The 24,192-nt window shown below is 48.9% G+C and overlaps 1 protein-coding gene across 1 annotated transcript in view; it reads right to left on the reverse strand.

The window, feature by feature from the left end:
• Window positions 1-2,795, reverse strand: part of LOC107035079 (uncharacterized) — a 144,316-nt gene extending 141,521 nt beyond the window's left edge. The window contains exon 1 of the mRNA XM_072953192.1: window positions 2,673-2,795. The gene's annotated coding sequence lies outside the window, so the exon portion shown is untranslated. The remainder of the gene's footprint in view (window positions 1-2,672) is intronic.
• Window positions 2,796-24,192: the final 21,397 nt, after the last annotated feature.

The raw sequence follows: 24,192 nt of genomic DNA on the forward strand, positions 1-24,192 counted from the left end.
CCACCGCGGCCACCGCCGGGACCCGCGACAGCAACGCACCCGCCTGAGGGCCAACCGGAGGTGCTCCCTGGCCGTCCAGAGCCCTCTCACCTCCCGGAGCTGCACCTGCTTTTCCCCACCCGGGTATAATTATGAGGCAACGAAGACGCGGCGTTCAGGAGCTACTAATGTGGGGAGGCGGGGTACACTACGAACCAGGGCGGCGAACCCGGACCCGCTTCAAGGCCCTAACGGGACGCGCGGCCTGGGCCTCACCCGCGCACTCCTCCCTCCCTGTGCGCCTCCCCAACGGCACAACCCAGGCCTCACTCAGCTCCCAGACCTGCGCGCCCCCACCAGCGCCCCCTTACCTGCTCGGCGGCGGCAGCAGAAGCGACAGCAAGCGGCGGCCCAGACCCCAGGCCGCGTTCCTCCTCCGGGCGCCGGTCCAGGAGCGCCCGGCTCCCGCCCAGCGTCCGCACGCTCTGGGCGCGCTCCCGCGTCCGCGCCCCTCCTCCTCCTGCCGCCCCGCCCGCAGCGCGGACCCTCGGCTTGGGGCTCCTGCACTAGACTCGCTGCGACTGGGGCCGGGCTGCGGGGCGGCCGGGCAGCGGGCCCACCCCAAGGCTTGGGCCGGCCGGGTCCCCACCCCGCCACCGACCAGGTGCAGGCCACACACCCCAGCCCCACTCCCCCTGCTCGCCGCCCGCCGCCCAGTCACTGCCTCCTCTCCCTCCCACCCCCCCCCACACTAACCTTCCCGCCAGGCCATGCCCGGTCCCCTACCTGACCCCCAAGACAAGGCTCCTTCTCCTCACATTTAAGTACCTGTCCCCAGGCCCCACTAGGTCCTAAGCTACAGCCCCCACAAAACCAAGCTGACCCCTCATGCCTCACCCCACGTTCCCCCACCATCCAGAGATAGACCCCTCCCCCCTCATCCCGGGATTACCCCCCACCCCTCACCTGGTACTTCAACTCCAAGGGGCCCTCACCAAGGCTGGCCCCCTCACCCCTCAGCCTGTCCCCCTTCACTGTGCGAACCCCCCATACCCAGAGTGCACTGGCTACCTCAGCTGAACCCTCCCTCACCCCTCACCCCTCACCCCTCACCCCGCGGGGATGGGGCGCTCCACACTCCCATCACCGTGGTGACAGCCACCAGACAGGGATCCCGGGCAGAGTGCAGGCGGGCAGGGCTGGACGCAGTTCCACTTCCCGCCTGGGTGCCCTGCCCCGCTGTGCCCAGGGCCTCCGTCTGAGGCGACGGGTCAGGGTGGTCCCAGGCTGCACACTGCTCGCTCACTCGCCAGCCAGTGGGCCTTGGATGGTCGATGGCGCTGCCAGAGGGGAGGGTGCAGCCGAGCCCCGGGATGGACAGCAGGCAGCCACAGAGGCCGTGGGGGAGGGGGGCTGCCCTGGGAGAGCCTTGCTCCCATCTATCCTATGGCCTGGCCTGGGGGCAGCCTTGCTGCCCCGGCTTCCTGGAAAGCGCTTCTCCCTGTCAGTCTGCTCCTGACAGGCAGGCGGGGTGCAATCGACGGGGTGCGATCCGCGGGCCGGGCCACGGCTGCGGTGGCGAGTGGGCAGGCCTGGGGCTGCCCCTGCTAGAGCAGGGATTTCCTCCCATTTCCCGTTGTCGCTGCCTCTATCCAGCACACTCACTGCGCCGCTGCCCGCCTCTCAGGAGCAGGCTGACTGAGGACAAGCCTCCAGCGAACCTGGGGCAGCAGAGGCCGCCCCCGGGCCAGGCCGCGGGGGAGACGGGAGCAAACCCACAGGCTGGCACAGGGCAGCCCCCTTCTCCCGCCGCCTCAGCTGCCACCTCTGCAGTCTTCCCCGCTCCCTGACCGAACCGCGCAGGCTTCCAGGGAGGAGGCTGACCTACACGTGTCAGCCCTGCAAACCTGGGGCGGCAGAGGCCGCCCCCAAGCCAGGCCCTGGGGAAATGGGAGTACACGCAAGGGCTTGCACAGGGCAGCCCCACTCCCGCCACCGCTGCCCCTGCCCCCTGACCGCACCATGCCAGCCTCCTGGGAGCACACCGACCTAAAAACGTGGGTGCGGTGAACCTGGAGCGGCAGAGACCACCCCCTGGTCAGGCCACGGGGCAGATGGGAGCAAATGACTGGCTCCCGAGGGGCAGCCTCCCCTCCCCGCTTCCGCTGATGATGATGCCACCGCCACCGCCACCGCCCCCGCCCCCAGACAGCAAGCGTCTGCCTCCCAGGGGCAGGCTGACGGCCAGACGTGCACCCTGCAAACATGGGGAAGCAGAGGCCGCCCCAGTCCAGGCAGCGGAGGAACAGCGAACACTTCCAGGGGCTCGCACGGGGAAGCCCCCATCCCACCGCGGCCACCGCCGGGACCCGCGACAGCAACGCACCCGCCTGAGGGCCAACCGGAGGTGCTCCCTGGCCGTCCAGAGCCCTCTCACCTCCCGGAGCTGCACCTGCTTTTCCACACCCGGGTATAAGAGGCAACGAAGACGCGGCGTTCAGGAGCTACTAATGTGGGGAGGCGGGGTACACTACGAACCAGGGCGGCGAACCCGGACCCGCTTCAGGGCCCTAACGGGACGCGCGGCCTGGGCCTCACCCGCGCACCCCTCCCTCCCTGTGCGCCTCCCCAACGGCACAGCCCAGGCCTCACTCAGCTCCCAGACCTGCGCGCCCCCACCAGCGCCCCCTTACCTGCTCGGCGGCGGCAGCGGAGACGACGGCACGCGGCGGCCCAGACCCCAGGCCGCGTTCCTCCTCCGGGCGCCGGTCCAGGAGCAACCGGCTCTCGCCCAGCTTCTTCACGCTCTGGGCGGGTTCCGGCGTCTGTGCGTCCGCGCATGCGCACGCGCATGCGCGCGCCCCTCCTCCTCCCGCCCGCAACGCGGACGTTGGGGCGGGGTCTCCTGCTGTACAGCTCTTGGACAGTGGGGCTGGGCGGGGCCGGGCGGGGGGACGGGCTGCCCCCTTGCCCGCCCTACTGCCCATCCCGCCAAATCTCCATCCCCAATGCCCCCAGCCCACCGCCAATCGGGTCCACACTTAAGCAGAACCACCACTTGCCCCGGGCGGGGCCACACCTGTCGGCCCCACTCCCCTCGGCTCCACTTCTGCTCTCCTCCCTCTCCCCGTTAGTGCCCCCCAGACCCTGGCCAGGCCCAGTCTCCGACTGAACCTCCAAAATGGGGTTCCCTCTCCTCACACTAAGAAGCAACCACAGGGTCTCCCTGCAGGACTGGTGGAACTGGACCCAGTCCAGGACCTTCTGCGGGAGCAGGCTCTGGATTAGGGTTGGGGTTGGGGTTGGTGTTCAAGGTTAGTGTTAATGTTGAGGTTGGGGTCGCGATCAGGTTTAGGGATTGGGGTTAGGGTTAGGGTTTCAGGTGAGGGCTGAGGGTTAGGAGGAGGGGTAGGGGTAGTTTTAGGGTTAGGGTTTTTGTTAGGCTTATTGCTAAGGTTACGGTTTGGGAGGAGGAGGAGGAGTTAGGGTTAAGGCTAGGGGTAGGGATAAAATTAGGTTTAGGGTTTAGGGTTAGTTTTAGGGGTTAGGGGTCAGGACCAGAGCTAGAGTTTAGGGATAGGTTAGGGTTAGGGTAGGTGTTAGGGTTAGGGGTTGGGGTTGGGGTAGGTGTTAGGGTTAGGGGTTGGGGTTGGGGTAGGTGTTAGGGTTAGGGGTTGGGGTTGGGGCTAGAGTTAGGGTTAAGGGAGAAGGAGGAGAAGGGTTAGGGGTTAGAGGGGAGGAGGAGCAGGAGGAGGAGAAGGTTAGGGTTAGGAGTCTGATCAAGTTAAGGTTTAGTATAGGATTATGGTTTGGGTTCTCGTTCGGGTTTGGGGTTCTGGTTCAGGCTAGGGTTAGGGTTAGGGGCTGGGTTAGGGTTAGGACTTGGGGTAGGCGTTAGGGTTAGATGTTAGGGGTTAGTGTTAGGACTAGGGCTAGGGCTAGGGCTGGGCTGTACGTGGGGGAGGGGGAGCCAGACGAGGATGAGATGTCAGTTGAAAGATCCCAGTCCCTGCAGATGACAGCAGCCACAGGGTTGGAGGGGAAGGACACTACCCACAGGAAGGAAGGAAGACCCCAGTCCTGGAGGCTCCCTGGTGTGAGAGGGAGGGAGAGAGAACCACTCGGAGTCAAGTGCTCTGCTGACTCCCCGGGAGCAGAGAGTACCTTACTTTCACTGTCTCACCCTTTAAGTTGCATGTATGGACCGGCCAGCAGCTAGGTGCCTCACCAGGACAGCACAGCCTCTGCCGGTATTGGCAGGAGGGGCCTGTCTGGGAAGAGTGGTAGCAGGACAGTGCATGGCCCCAGATCCCGCAGTCCAGTCTGGAGGAGGAGGGGCAGGACGAAAGCCAGGGGCCCAGTGCAGCTAGATAGACAGCCTGTGTGTGGAGGAGTAGTCTGGGGCTGTGCAGAGTGGAGGGACATGATGGGGGAAAGAAATCCCCTAGCCACTGATCTAAATTCTACAAAAATCAAGTTCACACCTATGTTCATCTTACAAGCATTGAATAGTTTTATTCATAAATCTGATCTTGGAGAGGACTGGAGATCATTTGGTCCTGCAAACAAGCACATCAAATGCAACAGGAGATTCACAAAGGAGCATCACGAGGAAGCAGCCTGGGCCTTGGGAACGAGGGTTCCTGCAGCTCTTCGTCTTCCGTGGAGACTCCGCTCCTCTGTCTGCAGAGCTCTTCCGCCAGCACAGCCCAGGACAGTCCTGGGGAGACCGGAGGGAGCTGTGACTCTCTGGGGTCTTATTTCATCTCTCTTTTTCTAAGGAACTCAAATGAATTCCCAGAAAGATAAGGCCAAGAAGACTTACACCTAGAAAAATGAAACTACCGAAAGGCAAAGAGAGAGCCTTGAAAGCAAGACAGAAGAGACTCATCACGTAAGATGCACCCGCAATGATATTAACAGCTGGTTTTTCATCAGAGACCAGAGGGCAGAAGGCAAGGGGATGACATAGGCAAAGTGCTAAAAAGCAGTCAACCAAGAATTCTGTATGCAGCGAACTGTTCTTCAATAAAGAAAGAGGAGCAAAATGGCAGAGTGAGGAAATCCAGATGTTTATGCCTCGAGGAAATCATGACTAAACTAGCAAAACTATCACAATAAACTTTTTTTGAGTTCTGGAAACTAACCCAAAGCATTCAGCAACCAAGGAAGTACTTAAGAAAAGCTGCCTGAAACTCTGTAAGAACAGAGGGTTTACCTCCCTGGGTCCGAGTCCCTGCCCCCCAGCATGGCAGAGGCTGTGAGGATGACCACCCACAGCCTTGCACCAGGACCGGGACAAGAAAGGGCAGACTGGACCCAGGCACGAGGAATGGTTGCTGATCATCTTGCCTGCCTGTGCCTTCCTGGGGACCAGCTCAAACGGCTGGCCCTCTTCTCACCTAAGTGGTGTCTCCCAGGGCTGAGGTGGCTCCTGGGAGCACTTCTGAGACATTCACATGGAAGTGTATTAGTCGCTGCTGCCCAGGGCAGTGTGACTTCAGTGTCCGCAGCGGTTTCTTAGATGTGGCACTAAAAGCATAGCAACTAAAGAAAATACTGAACTCCATAAAAATTAAGAACTTCTGACCTTCGAAGGACACTGTCAAGAAAGTGAAAAAGACAACCCACAGAACAAGAGAAAATATGTGAACACCGTCTGCCTGATAAGGGATTGTATCTAGAACAGGTAAAGGACAGTTACACGTACGTAATAAAAAATGACCCAGTTAAAATGGACAAAAGATCTGATTAGGTATTTCTCCAAAGATGATGTACAAATGAGCAAAAGTCTTGACATCATTAGTAAACAGGGGCTGCCAATCGGAGCCCTGATGAGGTGTCGGTGCGCACTAGTTAGGGTGGTTAGAGTCACAAGGTGAGCTAATTACACGCGTTGGTGAAGATGTGAGGAAACCGGAACTCTGACTCCACAGCAGGGTGTCTTCCTGGTGGGATGTAAAATGGTGCCGCCAGCTTGGAAAACAGTTCGGCACGTCCTCAAAAAGTAAATGTGGAGTCACCGGAGGACCCAGAATTCCACTCCTAGGTGTACATGTGAAAGAGCTGAAAACAGGTCCTCAAACAAAAACTTGTACGTGTATGTTCAGTACAGCTCTATGCACAACTGCCAAAACATGAAAACCTCTCAGATGTCCATCAACAGTTGAATAGATGATCAAAACGTTGTGTTATCCATAAAATGGAATAATTATTTGGCTACGAAAAATAACATGCTGACAGGTGCTGTAAGGTGGACAACCTTGACGACGTTATGCTAACATGGAGGTCAGACCCACAGGGCCACGTATTCTGAGTCCACTGTGCTTGTCCAGAACAGGCAAAGCCACAGAGCCAGAACGTCGGGTAGTGGTTTCCAGGCACTGGAGAGAGGAGGAGTGGGGAGTGAATGCCAGTGGGTTAGGAATTTCTTTGGAAGGTGATGAAAATTTGCTGGAATTAGTGCTGATGGCTGCAAAACCACATGAATATACAAAAACCCACTGAATCATACACTATGAAATTGTGAGTTTTACATTTTGAGAATGGAATTGGGCCCAGAAATAATATATGACCTGAAATCCTATGATTCAAAGGGGACACAAATAATGTCTTTGTTCATAAACACTTTAGAAAACAGCAACCATTTCTTTACCTAAGTCCCTACCTGCAAGCTCATCTGTACAGAGCGCAGCTGAGATGCAAATACAATAGGACGCAACAATAGAATTCAGTCCCCGCACGCAAGCTCATACACTTCATTCATCAAGTCTGCTGCGAGCCCTCCTCGCTCACAGCCCATTCACTGTCACGTCACATAAAACTTAATACGTTTGGCTATCTTGCTTTCCATTTTAGTATAAATAGCTAAAATTTTAGGGTAAGTAAAAAATTTTTAGAGAATGTTTTTACATGATAATTACTTCTCAAAAAAAAGAATGTTGCAAATTCATCTTCCATAATGACTGTTAATTTATTAATGTAAAATTTACAGCCCCAATGACAGTTCAGAAGAGCACCTGTTTCATTCGGTTACTGTCAGCTCCAGGTGCAGTCCCACTCTTTAGTCTCTGCCAACCTAAAACGTATCAAATCATATGTCATTAGTTTAAATGCCACTTATTTTGTTGAAGTAGCACGTTTTTCACATTCACGAGTCATTGTTTACTCTTCTAACTGTCCATTCAAGTCTGCGGCCCTTTACCATGTTGGTCATCGTGTTACTCATGATTACTCTTTCTAAAGGTTCTTCATATAAATGAGTAATTTTAGCTCTTTGTCATATAGGTTGTGCTTTTTCTCACACTTGTCTCATATCCAGTACTAATCACTAGTTTTTTTGGTCATGTTTATTATTTTTTTCCTTTATAATTTATAGTTTTGGTATAATATTTAGACCTCCCATTTTCAAAGATTGTGAAACATTCTGCTCTATTTTCTTCTCATAGGTTTATGAATGTAAGAATTCTATGAATTTGAAATAACTACATAACTCTGAGGCTTGGTAGTGGCGGGAAGAATTATAGATATTTGGCAATTTGTCCCACTAAATTCCCATGATACCCAATATGCAATTTTAGTTTGAAGCCTGACATTTTACTACTGCATAGCCATCAGCACCTTTTTTTTTTTAAAGCAAAGAAATTTCCTATCAAAGAGAAGTTATCGTGGTTACCAAGAGGCTACCTCTTATAAGCCTTAATAGTTTCAGCACCATATTCAAATATGTAGTGAATTACTGCTTGCACTTGACAATAGCTGATCTCAAGCATCTAAGCCAGATCCTTGGAGATTCAAGAAGCACACTTCATATATGGAATTACATATAAATGATATAATATGGAAGCTTGCAGTTTTCTTGAGTTGAAAATAACCTGAAACGTATCAACCTGTATTGTAATCATGACCCATTCCCTCTCCATACTACTGGGGAAAAACTATTAAACCTATTTCTCTTTGCCGTTGGGTACCTAAGTGACATAATGGAGTGAGTTTTCTCTTTGTTATAACACATGTTAAAAAATCTGTTAATGTAAAAAGAAAGTATCACATAAAAATACAACTTTAGAGTTCATTTGGTTTTCACAGATACCCACTTATGACCTTTAATCTTTATATTCTGAACATTAAAATTATATATTTGATAGAACTGCAGTGAAATCCACCCAAGGTTCAGTCTCTACTTCCACATTTTTTCTGTTAAAAAATGGGAATACTTTCTACAATGTCAGTTTCAAAATGCTAATGTGCCATGAATAGTTATAATTTCCTTGTAAGAAATAAGATAGCCACAAATCTATCCATATCTTTTTTGAAATTACAGTTTCAATCTTTAAAATCTCCTAACAGTAAGAAATATTATAGGTTTACTATGTTTGTGTACAGAAAATATTTTCCTTAAAACTGCCTATTTTGAATTTCAATACCTTCATATTCCTTCTGTAAATATTTATTTCTGGAAAGAAAACATTAAACCAAAATCCAAGTTGGCTTTCTTTTAGAACTTTGTGGGCTGCCAACGCTATGTTTGCTGCATGTAGCTCGGGTGGCAATGCTCATCTGGGCATTGCATAGGATTTAAACATCTCTACTTACATTTTCTCTCAGTGGCTATTAATCAATCATCTGATTATAAGAGATTTATTCATTAAAGAAACATTTATAGTGTCAGACACTGTGATAGACCTAAAACACAAACGATGTACATAGTCTTGCCCTCAATGAACTACCACAGGCTGACAGCAGGTACACGCTTGTACAAGGAACAGTTCTGGTCACTGCATTAAATAGCTTACACTCTGGAGAAGAAAGACTAAGGCACCAGCACCAGCCAGGGTTCTCTAGGGAAACAGAATCAACAGGCTAGGTAGGTGATGGCTAGATAGCTAGACAGGTACGTAGGTAACTACATTAAGCAAAGGGCTCATGAGATTGTAGGGCTGGCAGGTCTGAATCCTGCAGGTCCAGAAGCAGACAGCGGGCCCAGGGGAGAGCTGATGCTGCAGCCAGAGACTCCAGTCTGTCCAGAGGTACAATTCCTTCTTCCTCAGGGGACGTCAGTATTTCTTTTAAGACTTTCAACTTGGGTGAGAACCACCCACACTCTGCAGGGCAATCTGCTTTACCTGAAGTCAACTGATTTAAATGTTAATCTCATCTAAAACTACCTTCAGAGCAACATCTAGGCTGATGTTTGACCAAACACGTGGGAAGTGTGGCTAAGCCAAGTTGACACATAACATTAACTGGCACAGCTGAGGAGTAGTGATACAACAGTGTGTAAATAATCATTTCAGCCCACATGTGTAATAGAAGATCAGGGTCAGAAATTGAGGGGGAAGAAGTTTGCAGCTCCAAAAATCCAGAGTTTAGTTCTACCTCTGAAACTGATCTGAAACAATGGCTGCGGACATGCCTTGAAGGGGGAGGGCACGTAGTACCATATAAAGGATGAGAACCAGGTGTAAAAGGCAGCATCTTCATGGCTTCCCCTCATCCAAATCGCAACATGTGGTGACCACGTTCAGGCGTGCTGAGTGAGGGCTGCTCGTGAGCCGACCAGTATGTCTTGTATTTCCCCTCCCAGGTAGTTTTGTGCTTAACAAAAACCAGTAGTGCTTGTCCCTAAACCCATTTGTGCCAACTGTGCATGTTATAATTCCATAATTTAACTAAAGCGTAAGCTGATTAAATGTGAGTACAAAAAGAGGAGTTTTTCTAGGAAAATCAGATTGAAAATACTTTGGAAAAACTTGATAAGAGTGAGTCATTAAAATATGCTACCAAGTTACGTGTAGAGGAGAAAACTGGAATTGTTTGGGAAAATAGTGTAAAATTTGAGAAAGAATCTGGATCAGATTACTCCACAAATATCTTTGTTTTGTTTTTTTGATAGGGGTACTGGGGATTGACCCCAGGACCTCACGCATGCTAAGCACAGTCTACCTCTGAGCCACCCCCACCCCCCACAAATGCCCTTAACTTCTTGAACTAGCTTGAAAATTCCAAAACTTGGAATTGCAGAAGCCATATTATGGGTGTGATTTATGCAAGAAAGATAATATAGGAACAGAAAGAAAATACTAATTGATGACCCTTTGTTTAAAATAAAAAGGCCTCCATCATGCGACTGAAGATTGTTCAAGCCAGAATAACATTTCTGTACATGTGACTCAGTTATGTGTGACAACCAGCTGAAAACTTTGTGGCTCAGAATAGCACTCATCTTACTTGCTGGCGAGTCTGTGGCTCCACATTTAAAGCCGAGGTTCACAGGGTACATCATGTGGCTGGGCCACCTGGGGACTCGCCTGGAGCCTGTGGTCTAGGATGGTCTTAGCCACATTCATGGCACCGATGTTGGCTGTCGGTTGGCCAGCCCTCCTTGTGGTCCAACGTCCTCAAGGGACTGGCCTGGGTTTCCTCATGCACTGGCTTCAGGGTGGTACCCAGGGGAGCAAGGACAGAAATTGCGTAGCCTGGACTTAGAATTCCACAGCATCACACCTGCTGAATTCCATGATCAGTGCAAGTCAGAAGACCACATCAGAGTCAAAGTGGTGAGTACAAACCTGAGCTCGTGCTGAGAGGAGCAGCAATGTCGTGTTGCAAAAGGGTGGGCACTTTGGGACGGGGGGGGGGGGCAGCCTTTCCCTGCCATCCACAACAGCATGAATTTTTTAAAGTGATTCCTTGCTTTAATCAATTTTGACATAATGAGCCAATTACTAGTCCCTACCATATCTGATAAAGGAATTTCTACCTTGAGCTTCGAGGAGTACCTGGGTAAGGGTTGGAGGGAGGAGGTGAAACCAGCAAAGAAGCAGAGGACTGATTGAACAAGTAACAGGAAATCTTCTAACAATGGTTCTCCAACTTGGTTGAGTGTTAGAATCACCAGGAGAGCTTTAAAAAGTGCTGATGCCTGGTTTCCTCTCCCAGAGATCCTAATCTTATTGATCAGAGGCACAGCCTAGACATCTGATATTTTGTAACCATCTACATGATTCTAATCTCCAGCCAGACTCCAGAACCACTGCTTTATAACACAGCCAAGGAGGGGCAAGGAAACCCTTTTGTTTTGTTTTTTGTTCTTTCACTGAAAGAATGGCTACATACTGATACCACAATTTCTTCCCTTGCTGACACATACCCTTCTGTGAGATTTTAGACTAGGTTAAAAGTCAGGTTTATGGCACAATTTATGTCTAAGCTTAGAAATATATTTTGGCTGAAATTAGAGCTGTAGTCTATTAAATGAATTGTAGTAACTTGTACCAATATTAATACCGAGATTCAGACCCCAACTATGCCCTCCTGTAAGCAAACCAGTTGCTCAGTCACAGGGACGCACAAAGAAGCCCTGTCAATTCACACAGTGATCACTTTGCAGGGTTAGTTCAAGAGACATTTTGCTTTAGGTGATTTTTTTTCTTCCTTCTTTCCTTTTTCCCCCCCATTTTTCAGTTTTATTAGGTAGTTATTACAGTTTGACTGCACATACACCTTACATTGCATGTGGATACATGTATACAGTATACTGCACATATTTTTAGTTTACATATATGTACTCGTTACTGTTTCTAAGAACAGATTAGAGCTTTAGCTTTTTAAATTTACATAGTTATCAAAGGAATAAAGCCAAACACAAAATAAGAATCAGCAGAATGCGGTAATCCAATCATAAAGGACAGTCAAATGTGCTTACACATATTCAAGAAATCAATCATCTTAGTTATAAATAATAAGTAGTTCATTAGTGTCATTATTATTATTATTATTATTATTATTATTATTATTTAGATTCCTCATATAAATGATGTCATATGGCATTTTTCTTTCTCTTTCCGGTCCAATTCACTTAGAATGACTATCTTCAGGTCCATCCATATTGCTGTAAAGGCATTATTTTATTCTTTTTTATGGCTGAGTAGTGTTCCATTGTATATATGTACCAGAGCTTCTTTATCCAGGCATCTGTTGATAGACATTTGGGCTGTTTCCATGTCTTGGCTATTGTAAATAGTGCTGCTGTGAACATTGGGGTGCAGGTGTCTTATTGAATTTTGTTTTTCTCTGGATATATGCACAGGAGTGGGATTGCTGGAACACATGGTAAGTCTATTTTCAGTTTTTAAAGGAACCTCCATACTGTCCTCCATCTACACTCACTGCACCAGTCTACACTCACACCAACGGTGTGGGAGGGTTGCTTTTTCTCCACACCCTCTTCAGCATCTATCACTTGTAGACTTGTCAATGACGGCTATTCTGGCTGTTGTGAGGTGATACCTCATTGTAGTTTTGATCTTCATTTCTCTTACAATGAGTGATACTGAGCATTTTTTTCATGTGCCTATTGGCCATTTGTATGTCTTCACTGGAGAATTGCTTGTTTAGGTCTTCTGCCCATTTTTGGATCGGGTTGCTTGTTTCTTTGATACAAGGTGTATGAGCTGTTTGTATATTTTGGAAATTAGTCCCTTGTCAGTAACATCATTTGCAAATGTTTTCTCCGATTCTGTAGGTTGTTTTTTCATGTTGTTGATGGTTTCGTCAGCTGTGGAAAAGATTTTAAGTTTAATCAGATCCCAGTTGTCTATTTTTGCTTTTATTTCCAGTATTCAAAGAGCTGGTTCAAAAAATATTTTGCTGTAATGTATGTCCATGAGTGTTGCCTGTGTTTTCCCCTAGGAGTTTTGTAGTATCTGGTCTTATATTTAGGTCTTTCATCCATTTTGAGTTTATTTTTGTACATGGTATTGGAGAATGTTCTACTTTCAATCTTTTACAGGTAGTTGTCCGGTATTCACAGCACCGCTTACTGAAGAGACTGCCTTTTCTCCATTGTATATTCTTGCCTTTTTTGTTGTAGATTGACCATATATGTGTGGGTTAATTTCTGGATTTTCTATCCTGTTCCATTGATCTCTGTGTCTGTTTTTGTGCCAGTACCATTCTGCTTTGATTACTGTAGCTTTGTAGTATAGTCTGAAGTCAGGGAGCATGATTTCTCCAGCTCCGTTCTTCTTTTTCAAGATTGTGTTGGCTATTTGGGGTTTTTTGTGAGGAAACCTTTTTCAAACAGAAATATATGAAGAATGGAAAATTCTTTGTATATCATCTTAGGTTATAAGTACCGAGCATTTATTTAGTTTTTAAATTCCAGAGCATTCATTATTTCATTGTCATTTGTCTGAAAATCCATACATTGTGAAGAAATCTCCTTCCTTATGACTCCTCTTTATGGGTCACTGAGTTTTAGTACCTTCTGAATATATGGCGTTTAGTTGTAGGAAAATAATAACCTGATCCCTAGGACAATGGCTTGTTTTTTTCACTTTACACACAGAAAAGTTGACACTCCACAGTGTGCACAGCCTGCCCACGGTCACTCACCGGGGCTAAAACTCTGATCTCCAGACTCATGGCCCATCCTAATGACCCTGTGCAGGCCCTGCCCGGGTGAAGGAAAAGGACAGCTTGACCAGCACTGTCTAAACAGATGCTCCCTGAGAAAATGCCATCCATTTCAACCCTCACTTTGGAGCTTGAGGTCACTCACATGGAGTCTTTATTCTGCCCATGAATATACGCAATTATAGCAGTCATATAATTTTTGCCACATGAAGAATTTAATAGCCATTATTTAGAAATAATTTGCATAGAAACAATCACAAAACTTACTATAAATAGTATCTTGTTATGAACATAACTTCTCAGAGAGGGCCTGACTCTGAATGATGGGCTGTTTGCAGCTTTACTCTGGGCCCTCAGCTCCCACTTAAGTTCTCATAACTGGTCAGTCAGGAGAAGTGGAGACAAGTGGGGGTCAACTCCTCAGGTTTCTGAGAGGACTGTGGTTAACAGTCACTGTCACAGAATCCTGGTTTCTCATCCCAGGGGAAAGGCTAGTTTTAAAAACAGCCACAAACAACCTGGAGGCCGGGTTGCAGATGACATAGAGGGCCACGTGGTAACCTCCCACTCTTCTGTTCCAGCTGGACGATGTCATTGGATGCCATCCGAGGGAGACGAGCCAAGGAGTTCAAACTTCCAGCTGCAAGCCCACAGCATCGCTTGTCAACTGCCCATTTCTGAGGTGAACAGGCTCTTGAACTACAAGTGTGGCTTTGAGCATTGAGAACTGCACTGGAGAGAGTGGTGAGAGGGTCCCAATGACCCCAAGGGGCTTTTAATGGGCTCCTTGGAGAAAACAGCAATTCTAAATATTCTTCAGGATTAAGCCACCAGAGCCTGTGACAGCCTGACCCACGGCCAGGTGCTAAGGCTGCACTGCCTTTAAATTTGGTCTCTGAACATGACTTGTTCTACCAACCAAAATGTTCTCCAAACTTGCCACTGTCCAGAAATAGAGGAATGTCCACCCAGAAAAAACGCCAAATAAACAAACTGGTGGATGTCAGGGGAACTTCATTTACTCCTGGAATTTCTACTGCTTTGGGGTGGAAAGAATGAGGGGCTTCGTTTCTGTGGAGTTTGAGCCCAAGCTGGGTTCAGGTCCTGGGTGACACATGAGAGACATGGAAGCCACATTAAGGAAAGTGCCCTGCAGCTCCATCCACTCAGCACAGCGTCTGAGCTGCATGTCTGTTTAGCATCAGATGTTCTGGTGATGGGACCGTCTTACTCATCCTGGCTTTCCTAGCCCACTGTGTGGCACATTCTCAAACTTGGTAAATATTTGAGTTCATTAATCACAGGATGACTAAAGGGTCAGGTGGCTGCCACACTTTCTGAGTCTTCTTTTTTAGGAGTTATTGTGTGAGGAAGGTTTATCCAGAGGCCCTTGATCCTACAAAATTCTGCTTGGCTTTTGAAAAGAGCTGACCACCTCTCATAAGCAACCCAAATTCAGCCTGGTCCTGTCCTCTCGGGCTGTGACAGTGAGTGCTTTGCAGATCGTGATCTCCTTTGGAAAGATGCTAATTTTAGAAATAAATCTATTTCTTCAGAAACTTGAGCTTTGGCCTTGAAGGCTATTTTGGCCCACATCTCTCTTGCTGAAGCACTAGACTTCTTACCTTTGGTGACTCGGTCATGAGCCACAAGATACTGGGACAGATCTGCACAGAGATGTGGCAGAGTGTCCCTCTAACAGGGAAAAACAAGGGAAGGAGAGGCTCTTTCTGACTCTTAGTTTGGACCTCTCCACACTTCAGCTTTCAGTACTGTCCTCGCCAGATCTTCGGCCTGGGGCATAGAAGTTCCTGAACAAGTCAGAATGGAGACAGGACTTTTCTCACAGGTCCTGCCGTGTTGACCACCCGCCTCTGCCCCAGGTACTATCAGTGTGGCCACTGTTAGGACTTTCCAGGACACTGACAATGGACTTGGGGTTCTTCCAGAGTCACTCCATTGACCTGACTAAGCCCAGAGCTGACTTGGGCAAAAAGCAAAGCCATCTTCAATGTTTTCTCTTCACTTTCCATTTCTCTGAATAATTATTAATAGAATCGTGTCCCTTATATTTTTGCAAGCTTTGTAATTTATATAAAGTGTACACTGCCACATATGTTCCTCATTAATATATAGAAAATATTAATCTGGTAGCATTTTTTAAAAACTCTCTTCCACAAAGACCATGTCTCCCAGATGTCATTCTGTTTTTGTGGAATCAGGGGAGGGATGTGGGAAAGCTCCCCTTTTGGGGGAAGGAGGATACAGAATAGGGAGATGCTTGCTGGCGTGAAGAGGAAGTGAGCAGAGGCCCTGGGCTGGAGCACGGGAGGAGAATAAGCAGATGAGTATTTCCCCCTTAAGATCAGGACTAAGGTGAGGATGCGTACTCTTCCCACTTCTGTGCAGAATTGTACCAGAGGTCTTTCCAGGGCATTAAGGGGGGAAGGGCTTAACCCACACAGATGAAAAATACATTAGCAACATGGCTTGTTTTCACAGACAAGATAACTATCTACCTTGGAATAAGTTTACAAATGAATGAAAATTGATACATGAAATATATAAAATATTGCTAAGAGAAATGAAAGAAGACCTAAACAAACGGCAAGACAGCCCTGTCACATATCAGGAGACATCACATTTTCTAAAATGGTGCTATTTCTCCAAAGGAATCCATAGGCAGTGCAATCCCTTTCAAAATCCAGGTGCCTTTTTGTCACTAATTGACAAATGGATTCTAAAATTCATAAACACTCGTGATCTGAAAGACCAGGACAATATTGAAAAATGATACATTTAGAAGACTCACACTTGCTGGTTTCAAAACTGACTCCAAAGTTACTGTAATTAAGACACTGTGGCTCTCGCATAACACCCACAAGTGGTACATGTAGATCAATGGAATACAATTTGTAGACTAGAAAGAACCCCTCACATTTATGGTAAATTGATTTTCAAGGGGGATGGTGGGCAAGAAAAATCCAGTGGGAGAAAGAACAAATAATGCTGAAAAAACTGAATAGCCGTATGCCAAGGCCTGAAGTTGGGCTCCTAACTCACACCAAAGATAAAGAGTAACTCACAATGAATCATAGACCCAAATGTAAGAGTTAAAAATACTAACCTCTTTTTTAAATTTTTTAATGGAGCCACTGAGATTGAAACCAGAATCTTGTACATGCTAAGCACAAGCTCTATCCCGAGCTACATCCTCCCCTACAAAATGACAAAACTTAAAGCATATGAATAAATTTTTATGGCCTTGGGTTAGAAGATATTTTCTTATATATGACATTAAAAGCATACATGACAAAAAATAGATACATTGGATTTCTTCAAAATTAAATTTTTTTTTGCTTTGAAAGACACCATGAAGAAAATGACAGAAGAACCCACAGAATGGGAGAAAACATTTGCAAATCGTACATTTGATAAAGGATTGTCAATCCAGGGTATATAGAGATCCCTTACAATTCAACAATTAAACATGTGTTTTTTTAAATGGACAAAATATTTGAGAAGCTATTTCTCCAAAGAAGATGTACAAATGGACAATAACACATGAAAAGAAGGGAGACGGTGTAGCTCAGGGGTAGAGCGAGTGCCTAGGAGGAGGCATGAGGTCCTAGGTTCAATCCCAAGTGCCTCTATTGAATAAATAAATAAACCTAATTACCTCCCCCCAAAAAAGAATAAAAAATAAACTTAAAAAGCACATGAAAAGATGATCAGCATCATTAGCCATCAGGGAAATGCCAAATAAAATGGAAATCACCCAAACATTCACCAGTAGATGAGTGGATAAACAAAGTGCGCTATTTCTGTAGGATGGAGTATTACTCAGCAGTAAAAAAGAGAAGATTACCTGTAAGCAGTACAAAATGCACAAGCTGTGAAGCATGAAGTCAGGTAGAGCAGCTGAATGTAAAGGACCACATCTTGAGAGTGTTCTGTGCAGATGTCTTCATGTGTGAAGGTGACTGACAGTGGCTGATGTCACCAAAAAGGTCAGCATTACTCCTGGGTTCTCTGGAGTCAACGGACCGCATGCAGGGTGGGTGGAGGGGACCAGGTCTCAGGACGAGGCAGAAGGGGGGTGGGTGGAGCGGAGGGGCTCAGGCTGAGCCTCTGCGGGGTTCTCCACGGGAAAGAGGAGGCAAGGCAGAGGAACAGCTTCTGGTGCTGGTGAGAACACTTCAGGGCTCTGAGCAGCTGGGTCCCTGGTCAGCCGGCACCTGGCCTTGTGGCGCTGGAAGGAGGCAGAGGAGTCCTGCCTCCCGGTGCGTGGGCGCAGGAGGGACGTGTGGTCTCAAGCAAGCTCCTGTCATGCCGTGTGGCACGTTTCTGGTCTTTATTGTAAATTTTTGAGGCATGATTGTTGTGCATGCATCCTTGGTTTCCACGATGGGAGGCTGAGCCAAGTCCAGCAGTGTAATGCACGGGAAATAAATACTCAGACAGCGTGGAAGATGGTATGGAAGATTCAGGTAGAAAAACAATAGTTTGTGTATAATTTTAGAAAATGTCTTTATGTCACTAATATTGATATTTAAAGTCATTGAGACATCATATTTAAAGAAAGTAAACAACTAAGAATTTTTCTATAAAGTAATTTTACCCTCTGGCATGTAAAAACCATTTTTATTAACATCAGTTAGAAGGTTGTTACAATATTATAGTTTATTCATGCAGTACCTGGCATACAGGAGTTCCTTGAAATCTCAATAACAATGTGTGGGAGCTACGTTAGGAAGTTCATTTCAGGAGCAAAGTCATTTATGGATTCCGGGCTGTCTGCATGGGTGCTCACTGGTTTGGAGCAGCTGAAACACGCAGGCGTGTTTGGCTTATTGAGTGAGTGTGGCCAGAGCAGAGTTGGCCAGGGCCTGTCCCTGCACTGGATGTGGTCGTGGGTGGATGGCAGCCCTCAGGCTCACTGGTCCGAGTGAGGCAAAGCCCTTGACTCTGGATGGGGCAACTTCTGGGGTGGCTCTTTCTGCAGCCTTTGTGCCTCTGTCCTGAGCTCCTCCTGGGAGAGATGATAGGTCATCCCTGCAGGTGCCCAACCCACAGAGGATGACGATACCCTGTGCCACCCTCGCGGCCATGCTGTGCACCAGGCCAGCTCCACCAAAGACACAGCTCTGCTAAAGCTGACACATGAGCAGAGTGCCACAGGGATGCCTGCCAGGATGGGGCAGGTGTCGGGGGCCGGCAGACCCTCCCCACACATCTTTCTTCTCTTCTTCCTGCTCCTCTGCTGGCTGCCGCCCGCTCCCTGCAGTTCCCACCGTCCCTCCAGGAACACAGGTTGTAGCTGGGCCCCCGTGGGCTGCTCCCCGCCGTGCACACCTGCTCCATACCTGCCTGCTCAGCGGCCACTGCTCCCTACCACGTACATGTGACAGCTGGAAGGTACCAAAAGCTGGGCTGTGTGACAACTTGATGAATGAATTGGGGTGAGAGTTAGAAATAATGCTTTGGTCCAAAAAATCTTTTACACAATAAAGCTGAAAGAAGTCTTCAGAAATGTCAGATCCCCCAAATACTGATTTTCTCAGAAGTGAACAGCAGCCATTAAAAAAGTAGCCCCTTTGTGTCTTAGGGGGATGGAGTGGGAAAGAAATCACAGGCACACACACATTTGCACACATACACACACATGTGCACTTACACAGGTGTGCACACACTCACATGTGCGCACTCACTCACACAGGTGTGTGCACGCATTGCACATATCTGCACACTTATGCAGACATGTGACCCGGCACCACAGCTCCCACACCCACCGTGTCTGGAGCACGTGCTGACATCTGTCCGGCCAGGATCCCCGGGCTCAGACCCGTCCAGCCTGCCCAGATGGGGATCTGGGGAGCTCTGAAGGCATCTGCAAGTGCTGGGGGCTCAGCATTCCATGGGGGTGCAGACCCCAGGCCCGGAGACACGGATGGGAGGAGGGTCAGGCTGGCAGTGTCTGAATTTGTGGCAAATTTCCTGGGATGGAGGGCGACAGTGATAAAACCTGTCCGAGGTGGGCCCATGGGGCTGTGTGTCCTGCACTTACAATGGCTGCATCGTGTCCACGTGGGAAAGGAGGTGGCCTCAAGCCCCCTTTCCCCCTGAAGTCCGGCTGCAGGCCCTCTGGGGTGGGGCGATGGGTGTGTCCTGCCCAGGGAGCCGCCAGCCCTCACAGCCTGCCCAGGGGAGCAGGGGTGACCTTCATGAATGTGTCCACTTCTGGCTGCACCTTCAGGGCCACTTCCCTGTGACCCTGTGTCCTGGGGACCTCCCTTTATGGCCTCACGCACCCCAGCACACGGACATTCCATCACAATACGATTGACACGAGTTGCAAGGTGTTTTCTCTCCGTTTGTCTTTTGACCTGTTCTGGGGTTTTTTTGGTTTTTGTTTTCCTTTTTTGGTCATACATTTAAAAATTCTATTAGTCTAATGTGTCAGTCTTCCCTTTAACACCTCTGGATGTTGAGTCATGAAAAGGCTTTTTCTGAACCAGTGTTTGAAGAGGACCTTCCTGGATTTTTCCTGGTGTTTGTGTAATTTCATGTTTCCACTCAGCTCCCCAACCCAGTGGAAGTTTGCGATTGTGTACAGCGTGAAATGTGGGTTTAGTTTTGTCTCTTTCCAAATGGCTGCCCAGCTGTCTCAGGACCATTTATTAGAATGTCCATCTTCATCCCGGATCTTGGAGAGTCTGCTTTGCCCTGGACTGAATTTTCACCTGTGTTTGGGTTTATTTCTGGAATTTCTAGCCATGGTTTGCGTAGCGTGCCTTACTGTCTGGTGAGGTGTCTCTGGTTCTGGACAGGTTCCTCGGGTCGCAGTTCAAGCGTCAGGCCTGCTCTGCGGCTCTGGCTCCGCAGACACCGCTCCCCCGTGCCTGCCTCCCCTTCCCGCTGCTCCTCCTGACCTTGACGAATGCACTTTGTCACCTTCATCCTCCTGGACGTTTCTGCCTTTCTTTGATGTCCTTTGTTGCATTTTCATTTTCATCTGAGTCTGTTCTCCTTTGGACATTATGTAATTTATTTATTTTTTTAAGTTACTAGACATCTTTAGAACAGTTTCAGGTTTGCAGTAAAATTGAGCCGGAAGTACCGAGAGTTCCCAAGTCACCCCTGCCACGTGTCACCTCCTCAAAGATGCATCTTAATGTTCCTCCCTGCCCCTTCCTCTCCTGTTTCTTCTGTGACCAGGGGCTGGGGGCTGAATGCCACTCCTGTCCACCAGGAACCAGTAGCTGCAGATCGACCTTGGAGAGAGGGTGGAGGTCACGGCCATGGCCACCCAGGGCAGGTATGGGAGCTCCGACTGGGTGACCAGCTATGTCCTGATGTCCAGCGACAGTGGCAGGAACTGGAAGCAGTACCAGCAGGAGGAGGGCATCTCATTAGGTCCCTTCCTGCACACATATCCTCACACATCAGAGCGGCACCTCCACCAGCTGCAGAGCTCAAATCAGAATCACTTTGCCAAGGTGTTCGTGCATTTTCAAACGCAAGACACAGGCATAATTCAGTAAGTGCCTAAGAGTGAAATAACCTTACAGTGCTCTCAAAGTTGGAAAGAAACCCTGTGGTTTCCATTGAAAGTGTGCAGTGTCACGTGTAGTTGGCGTGTGCTGCGGGGCAGTGGGAGGTTTGCCTTGTCCCCAGTTATCCCCAGGACCGGGGGTCCGCCCGTCTGCTCCTCCTGGGATCTGACGTTTCCCAAGACAGGATGGAAGGACCCATGTCTGGCCTGGGCAGAAATGTGAAGTCGCCCCTCGGGGGCTGCAGGGTGCGTCCTGCACCCTGGCCGCTTAGTGAGCTTTGGGTGGAGACCTCAGTGGGCTCAGTGACCGTGTGTCTCTGAGCCACGTTTCTCTGGGGCAGATGTTTTGTTTGCCTGACTCTGGTGACTGTTAGAGAACTATGCAACGCCCACACGTTCCATCATGTGCCCATCGCGGCAGTCTTTGCGGAACCTGCGAACCCTGCTCGGTTCTGACAACAGCTTGAAATGCCTAGTTTGGGGGCCAGAGCGCGGGGCTGGGAAGAGCGAGACCATCCGGCATCGAAGGTTTGGGTGAGAGGCGGTATCTCGCGGTGGTTTCTATCTTTATCTGATGTTCAGCATCTTTTCATGTGATCTGGCCGTTTGCATGTCTTTGGAGAAACGTCTGTTCAGGCCGCTCACTGGGTCATTTTTGTTGCTGCTGCTGCTGAATTGTGAGTTTGTTCTATACTCTGGACAGTAACCCCCCGTCAGACACATGATTTGCAAATAGTTTCTCCCGTTTCATAAATTCCTATTCACTCTGCTGGCTGTGTCCTCTAATGTGCAGCAGGCTGTCATTTTTATAGTCTTATTTGTCTGTCTTTTGCTGCTTTGCTTTATTTATATATTTTTTAACTTGGTTTTTTGGGGGTGGCAGGGGAGGTAATTGGTTTATCTATTTTTAGGTTTTAATGGAGGTACTGGGAATTGCACCCGGGACCTCATGCACGCTAAGCAGGCACTGTACCACGGAGTTGTACCCTCCCCCTATTTATGTTTAAAGAGGACATTGGCTTGTTGTGCTGAAATAATCTATTCTTTAAAACATCAGTGAAGCTACAATTACTATTTTATATTCTAATTTAGAGGCATTTCCTCTTTTCAACTTTCTTTTAACCAGAGCTATTTTCACTGTCACAGAGTAAAATCTCTCTGGTTGATAATTACTAGAATTATCCTATTTTACTCCCTTAAAACAAAACAACCTGATCTCGGCATCTCTGACACCATCGTTCGTACTTAGCTGCCTTTACAGTAAATCAACACTTTGTTAGAACCCCGGCCCTTCCCTAAGCATTTGTTTCAGAGGGCAATTGTGAAAGGCAGTATTGATTAACCGAAATGTTTCCTTTCATTGCTCCATTAACGCTCTTGTTTACGAAAATCATCTATGGTTAGCTGTGCCAGCATGTCTGCAGACCTCCGACTTTTTAAAGGACTGTTTTGCACTGGCATCCCCGCTCTGAGCTGGGTTTTCCTAATCAAGTCACGAGGCCGCACAGGGCCTGCTGTGCACCGTGGACTTCATCCCGGGACCCGGAGCCTCGGGCCCCCCTCCTCCTCGGGCAGGTGCCGGGCAGCAGCTTTGCCGGCCTGCAGCCGGGCCCAGGGCCGCCTGCTCTGGGGACCTGCAAGACGGGCTCACAGCCGGCGCCGGGCCCGGCTTCCGTGCCCTCGGTGTTCACCATAGGTACTGAGCTCCTGGGACCGGCTGATGAAAACAAAAAGGAAAGAAAAACTGTTGCTTGAGCTTCACTTGTCATCTCTCCTGATGGCTGACTGGCTCTGGGGCCGCCTGGGCCTACCAGGCAGAGCGAGAAGAGAGGAGGCCGCCCGTCGTGGAGCCGGGGGCCACATCAGCAGGGACGCTCACTCTCACTGAAGAGATGGGACTGGTCCTTCCTGTGTGACCGCTGTTGTGCTTCAGGTGAAGCGTGACTCTCCAGGGAGACGTGATCTTGTAGGATGTATCTGAAGGGTGGTTTGGAAGGGTCTGGGAGCCTGGTCGGGGCAGAGGGGGGACCTCACAGTTGCTGGGCAGGGGGCACTGGTGACCAGCACCCGTGCGGCCCTCAGAGGCTTCTAGTGCCCTGGACGCTTGAGTGTTAACTCCATCAAGTTCAGTGACTCTAGGAAGGTGTGCAAGGGCCACGTGGAGGAAGACCAGTCCCCAGGTGGGGGTCAGCGACCAGGGAGCTCGTCCTCCAGGGCACTTTGTGCAGCTTTCTCTGCTGAGACAAGGATGTTCACAGAGTCAGCGGCTCACACGGCACCTGCTGTTCACAACCAGAGTTCAGGACACAGTTTTGTCCAAGCAGCCATTTCACACTGTTCTCTCTGGAATCTTTCCTCAGAATCGCCTGAGCCTTGAGTGGGGCCACTGCTGCATCTGGAAAACTATTATCTATTTACCCCACTAGTTTAATGAGTTAGCTGGTTAGTTTTGTTGCCTGAAGCGTCCAGAGCGAAGAAAGAGATGCAGGGATGGGCTCACATCAGTCAGGCTCTGCAGGGCCCAGTCCGGCCCTTCTGGATGGCCGGGCAGGAGGGGAGGGCGGCACGGGGCACCTCCCCTCTGCTCTCCCTGTTTCCTCCCCTCCCAGCTCTGTCTCTCCCCCTCCCCTTCCACCTCATCCCCCACAAAAGCCAGGCTCCAGACAGAAAAGGGACCTGAATGTCTGGGAGGACTCAGGCACAGGGATCTACCCAGTTTACTTTGGGTTTGGTTCCCAGCTGTTAGAAAGAGGACTCCTCCCTTCAGCTCCACTTGCCCAGGGGGCCCTGCAGCTGCCAGGCCAGGCCCAGTGGGGGGCCAGCCCCACCCCCAGCATACACAGACCGCAGGAGGTCGTGCCCTTGAGGACCAGTCTGTACTTTCTGCAGAAGCGCTGGAAGCTCCTGCTCTTTTTAAGAACCATTAGAGCTCTGATTTCAAGGTCCCACATACGCTGATGAATTTGTGGTGTGAGCCATTCCGGATTCAGTGAACACTTGAAATCCGGGTCAGCTGGTCCTGTTGTGCAAGCCCTGTCTGTCACATTCCAGGAAGACACATTTGAGAAGAATACAAAGAAATTAATTAAAGTTTTAGCATAAAAGCCACATCCATTCAAGAGACACTTACATTTTTGCCTACAAGAATTTCATGCTTGTATGAACTCAGAACAGAATTCACCAGACGTAGTGTGTCATCCACAGCTTTAAGCTTCTTGGATGTCTTCCACGTGTAAGCA

The sequence above is a fragment of the Vicugna pacos genome, chromosome 32, assembly GCF_048564905.1.
Source record: "Vicugna pacos chromosome 32, VicPac4, whole genome shotgun sequence".
In the NCBI taxonomy this organism is placed as follows: Eukaryota; Metazoa; Chordata; class Mammalia; order Artiodactyla; family Camelidae; genus Vicugna; species Vicugna pacos.